This window comes from Hippocampus zosterae, chromosome 14, assembly GCF_025434085.1.
Source record: "Hippocampus zosterae strain Florida chromosome 14, ASM2543408v3, whole genome shotgun sequence".
Lineage (NCBI taxonomy): Eukaryota > Metazoa > Chordata > Actinopteri > Syngnathiformes > Syngnathidae > Hippocampus > Hippocampus zosterae.
Window position 1 is genome coordinate 41,386 of NC_067464.1, and position 7,270 is coordinate 48,655.

Here is a 7,270-nt window from a genome sequence, read left to right on the forward strand (position 1 = left end):
CTAACCCTAACCCTAACCCTAACCCTAACCCTAACCCTAACCCTAACCCTAACCCTAACCCTAACCCTAACCCTAACCCTAACCCTAACCCTAACCCTAACCCTAACCCTAACCCTAACCCTAACCCTAACCCTAACCCTAACCCTAACCCTAACCCTAACCCTAACCCTAACCCTAACCCTAACCCTAACCCTAACCCTAACCCTAACCCTAACCCTAACCCTAACCCTAACCCTAACCCTAACCCTAACCTAACCCTAACCCTAACCCTAACCCTAACCCTAACCCTAACCCTAACCCTAACCCTAACCCTAACCCTAACCCTAACCCTAACCCTAACCCTAACCCTAACCCTAACCCTAACCCTAACCCTAACCCTAACCCTAACCCTAACCCTAACCCTAACCCTAACCCTAACCCTAACCCTAACCCTAACCCTAACCCTAACCCTAACCCTAACCCTAACCCTAACCCTAACCCTAACCCTAACCCTAACCCTAACCCTAACCCTAACCCTAACCCTAACCCTAACCCTAACCCTAACCCTAACCTAACCCTAACCCTAACCCTAACCCTAACCCTAACCCTAACCCTAACCCTAACCCTAACCCTAACCCTAACCCTAACCCTAACCCTAACCCTAACCCTAACCCTAACCCTAACCCTAACCCTAACCCTAACCCTAACCCTAACCCTAACCCTAACCCTAACCCTAACCCTAACCTACCCTAACCCTAACCCTAACCCTAACCCTAACCCTAACCCTAACCCTAACCCTAACCCTAACCCTAACCCTAACCCTAACCCTAACCCTAACCCTAACCCTAACCCTAACCCTAACCCTAACCTAACCCTAACCCTAACCCTAACCCTAACCCTAACCCTAACCCTAACCCTAACCCTAACCCTAACCCTAACCCTAACCCTAACCCTAACCCTAACCCTAACCCTAACCCTAACCCTAACCCTAACCCTAACCCTAACCCTAACCCTAACCCTAACCCTAACCCTAACCCTAACCCTAACCCTAACCCTAACCCTAACCCTAACCCTAACCTAACCCTAACCCTAACCCTAACCCTAACCCTAACCCTAACCCTAACCCTAACCCTAACCCTAACCCTAACCCTAACCCTAACCCTAACCCTAACCCTAACCCTAACCCTAACCCTAACCCAACCCTAACCCTAACCCTAACCCTAACCCTAACCCTAACCCTAACCCTAACCCTAACCCTAACCCTAACCCTAACCCTAACCTAACCCTAACCCTAACCCTAACCCTAACCCTAACCCTAACCCTAACCCTAACCCTAACCCTAACCCTAACCCTAACCCTAACCCTAACCCTAACCCTAACCCTAACCCTAACCCTAACCCTAACCCTAACCCTAACCCTAACCCTAACCCTAACCCTAACCCTAACCCTAACCCTAACCCTAACCCTAACCCTAACCCTAACCCTAACCCTAACCCTAACCCTAACCTAACCCTAACCCTAACCCTAACCCTAACCCTAACCCTAACCCTAACCCTAACCCTAACCCTAACCCTAACCCTAACCCTAACCCTAACCCTAACCCTAACCCTAACCCTAACCCTAACCCTAACCCTAACCCTAACCCTAACCCTAACCCTAACCCTAACCCTAACCCTAACCCTAACCCTAACCCTAACCCTAACCCTAACCCTAACCCTAACCCTAACCCTAACCCTAACCCTAACCCTAACCCTAACCCTAACCCTAACCCTAACCCTAACCCTAACCCTAACCCTAACCCTAACCCTAACCCTAACCCTAACCCTAACCCTAACCCTAACCCTAACCCTAACCTAACCCTAACCCTAACCCTAACCCTAACCCTAACCCTAACCCTAACCCTAACCCTAACCCTAACCCTAACCCTAACCCTAACCCTAACCCTAACCCTAACCCTAACCCTAACCCTAACCCTAACCCTAACCCTAACCCTAACCCTAACCCTAACCCTAACCCTAACCCTAACCCTAACCCTAACCCTAACCCTAACCCTAACCCTAACCCTAACCCTAACCCTAACCCTAACCTAACCCTAACCCTAACCCTAACCCTAACCCTAACCCTAACCCTAACCCTAACCCTAACCCTAACCCTAACCCTAACCCTAACCCTAACCCTAACCCTAACCCTAACCCTAACCCTAACCCTAACTACCCTAACCCTAACCCTAACCCTAACCCTAACCCTAACCCTAACCCTAACCCTAACCCTAACCCTAACCCTAACCCTAACCCTAACCCTAACCCTAACCCTAACCCTAACCCTAACCCTAACCCTAACCCTAACCCTAACCCTAACCCTAACCCTAACCCTAACCCTAACCCTAACCCTAACCCTAACCCTAACCCTAACCCTAACCCTAACCCTAACCCTAACCCTAACCCTAACCCTAACCCTAACCCTAACCCTAACCCTAACCCTAACCCTAACCCTAACCTAACCTAACCCTAACCCTAACCCTAACCCTAACCCTAACCCTAACCCTAACCCTAACCCTAACCCTAACCCTAACCCTAACCCTAACCCTAACCCTAACCCTAACCCTAACCCTAACCCTAACCCTAACCCTAACCCTAACCCTAACCCTAACCCTAACCCTAACCCTAACCCTAACCCTAACCCTAACCCTAACCCTAACCCTAACCCTAACCCTAACCCTAACCCTAACCTAACCCTAACCCTAACCCTAACCCTAACCCTAACCCTAACCCTAACCCTAACCCTAACCCTAACCCTAACCCTAACCCTAACCCTAACCCTAACCCTAACCCTAACCCTAACCCTAACCCTAACCCTAACCCTAACCCTAACCCTAACCCTAACCCTAACCCTAACCCTAACCTAACCCTAACCCTAACCCTAACCCTAACCCTAACCCTAACCCTAACCCTAACCCTAACCCTAACCCTAACCCTAACCCTAACCCTAACCCTAACCCTAACCCTAACCCTAACCCTAACCCTAACCCTAACCCTAACCCTAACCCTAACCCTAACCCTAACCCTAACCCTAACCCTAACCCTAACCCTAACCCTAACCCTAACCCTAACCCTAACCCTAACCCTAACCCTAACCCTAACCCTAACCCTAACCCTAACCCTAACCCTAACCCTAACCCTAACCCTAACCCTAACCCTAACCCTAACCCTAACCCTAACCCTAACCCTAACCCTAACCCTAACCCTAACCCTAACCCTAACCCTAACCCTAACCCTAACCCTAACCCTAACCCTAACCCTAACCCTAACCCTAACCCTAACCCTAACCCTAACCCTAACCCTAACCCTAACCCTAACCCTAACCCTAACCCTAACCCTAACCCTAACCCTAACCCTAACCCTAACCCTAACCCTAACCCTAACCCTAACCCTAACCCTAACCCTAACCCTAACCCTAACCCTAACCCTAACCCTAACCCTAACCCTAACCCTAACCCTAACCCTAACCCTAACCCTAACCCTAACCCTAACCCTAACCCTAACCCTAACCCTAACCCTAACCCTAACCCTAACCCTAACCCTAACCCTAACCCTAACCCTAACCCTAACCCTAACCCTAACCCTAACCCTAACCCTAACCCTAACCCTAACCCTAACCCTAACCCTAACCCTAACCCTAACCCTAACCCTAACCCTAACCCTAACCCTAACCCTAACCCTAACCCTAACCCTAACCCTAACCCTAACCCTAACCCTAACCCTAACCCTAACCCTAACCCTAACCCTAACCCTAACCCTAACCCTAACCCTAACCCTAACCCTAACCCTAACCCTAACCCTAACCCTAACCCTAACCCTAACCCTAACCCTAACCCTAACCCTAACCCTAACCCTAACCCTAACCCTAACCCTAACCCTAACCCTAACCCTAACCCTAACCCTAACCCTAACCCTAACCCTAACCCTAACCCTAACCCTAACCCTAACCCTAACCCTAACCCTAACCCTAACCCTAACCCTAACCCTAACCCTAACCCTAACCCTAACCCTAACCCTAACCCTAACCCTAACCCTAACCCTAACCCTAACCCTAACCCTAACCCTAACCCTAACCCTAACCCTAACCCTAACCCTAACCCTAACCCTAACCCTAACCCTAACCCTAACCCTAACCCTAACCCTAACCCTAACCCTAACCCTAACCCTAACCCTAACCCTAACCCTAACCCTAACCCTAACCCTAACCCTAACCCTAACCCTAACCCTAACCCTAACCCTAACCCTAACCCTAACCCTAACCCTAACCCTAACCCTAACCCTAACCCTAACCCTAACCCTAACCCTAACCCTAACCCTAACCCTAACCCTAACCCTAACCCTAACCCTAACCCTAACCCTAACCCTAACCCTAACCCTAACCCTAACCCTAACCCTAACCCTAACCCTAACCCTAACCCTAACCCTAACCCTAACCCTAACCCTAACCCTAACCCTAACCCTAACCCTAACCCTAACCCTAACCCTAACCCTAACCCTAACCCTAACCCTAACCCTAACCCTAACCCTAACCCTAACCCTAACCCTAACCCTAACCCTAACCCTAACCCTAACCCTAACCCTAACCCTAACCCTAACCCTAACCCTAACCCTAACCCTAACCCTAACCCTAACCCTAACCCTAACCCTAACCCTAACCCTAACCCTAACCCTAACCCTAACCCTAACCCTAACCCTAACCCTAACCCTAACCCTAACCCTAACCCTAACCCTAACCCTAACCCTAACCCTAACCCTAACCCTAACCCTAACCCTAACCCTAACCCTAACCCTAACCCTAACCCTAACCCTAACCCTAACCCTAACCCTAACCCTAACCCTAACCCTAACCCTAACCCTAACCCTAACCCTAACCCTAACCCTAACCCTAACCCTAACCCTAACCCTAACCCTAACCCTAACCCTAACCCTAACCCTAACCCTAACCCTAACCCTAACCCTAACCCTAACCCTAACCCTAACCCTAACCCTAACCCTAACCCTAACCCTAACCCTAACCCTAACCCTAACCCTAACCCTAACCCTAACCCTAACCCTAACCCTAACCCTAACCCTAACCCTAACCCTAACCCTAACCCTAACCCTAACCCTAACCCTAACCCTAACCCTAACCCTAACCCTAACCCTAACCCTAACCCTAACCCTAACCCTAACCCTAACCCTAACCCTAACCCTAACCCTAACCCTAACCCTAACCCTAACCCTAACCCTAACCCTAACCCTAACCCTAACCCTAACCCTAACCCTAACCCTAACCCTAACCCTAACCCTAACCCTAACCCTAACCCTAACCCTAACCCTAACCCTAACCCTAACCCTAACCCTAACCCTAACCCTAACCCTAACCCTAACCCTAACCCTAACCCTAACCCTAACCCTAACCCTAACCCTAACCCTAACCCTAACCCTAACCCTAACCCTAACCCTAACCCTAACCCTAACCCTAACCCTAACCCTAACCCTAACCCTAACCCTAACCCTAACCCTAACCCTAACCCTAACCCTAACCCTAACCCTAACCCTAACCCTAACCCTAACCCTAACCCTAACCCTAACCCTAACCCTAACCCTAACCCTAACCCTAACCCTAACCCTAACCCTAACCCTAACCCTAACCCTAACCCTAACCCTAACCCTAACCCTAACCCTAACCCTAACCCTAACCCTAACCCTAACCCTAACCCTAACCCTAACCCTAACCCTAACCCTAACCCTAACCCTAACCCTAACCCTAACCCTAACCCTAACCCTAACCCTAACCCTAACCCTAACCCTAACCCTAACCCTAACCCTAACCCTAACCCTAACCCTAACCCTAACCCTAACCCTAACCCTAACCCTAACCCTAACCCTAACCCTAACCCTAACCCTAACCCTAACCCTAACCCTAACCCTAACCCTAACCCTAACCCTAACCCTAACCCTAACCCTAACCCTAACCCTAACCCTAACCCTAACCCTAACCCTAACCCTAACCCTAACCCTAACCCTAACCCTAACCCTAACCCTAACCCTAACCCTAACCCTAACCCTAACCCTAACCCTAACCCTAACCCTAACCCTAACCCTAACCCTAACCCTAACCCTAACCCTAACCCTAACCCTAACCCTAACCCTAACCCTAACCCTAACCCTAACCCTAACCCTAACCCTAACCCTAACCCTAACCCTAACCCTAACCCTAACCCTAACCCTAACCCTAACCCTAACCCTAACCCTAACCCTAACCCTAACCCTAACCCTAACCCTAACCCTAACCCTAACCCTAACCCTAACCCTAACCCTAACCCTAACCCTAACCCTAACCCTAACCCTAACCCTAACCCTAACCCTAACCCTAACCCTAACCCTAACCCTAACCCTAACCCTAACCCTAACCCTAACCCTAACCCTAACCCTAACCCTAACCCTAACCCTAACCCTAACCCTAACCCTAACCCTAACCCTAACCCTAACCCTAACCCTAACCCTAACCCTAACCCTAACCCTAACCCTAACCCTAACCCTAACCCTAACCCTAACCCTAACCCTAACCCTAACCCTAACCCTAACCCTAACCCTAACCCTAACCCTAACCCTAACCCTAACCCTAACCCTAACCCTAACCCTAACCCTAACCCTAACCCTAACCCTAACCCTAACCCTAACCCTAACCCTAACCCTAACCCTAACCCTAACCCTAACCCTAACCCTAACCCTAACCCTAACCCTAACCCTAACCCTAACCCTAACCCTAACCCTAACCCTAACCCTAACCCTAACCCTAACCCTAACCCTAACCCTAACCCTAACCCTAACCCTAACCCTAACCCTAACCCTAACCCTAACCCTAACCCTAACCCTAACCCTAACCCTAACCCTAACCCTAACCCTAACCCTAACCCTAACCCTAACCCTAACCCTAACCCTAACCCTAACCCTAACCCTAACCCTAACCCTAACCCTAACCCTAACCCTAACCCTAACCCTAACCCTAACCCTAACCCTAACCCTAACCCTAACCCTAACCCTAACCCTAACCCTAACCCTAACCCTAACCCTAACCCTAACCCTAACCCTAACCCTAACCCTAACCCTAACCCTAACCCTAACCCTAACCCTAACCCTAACCCTAACCCTAACCCTAACCCTAACCCTAACCCTAACCCTAACCCTAACCCTAACCCTAACCCTAACCCTAACCCTAACCCTAACCCTAACCCTAACCCTAACCCTAACCCTAACCCTAACCCTAA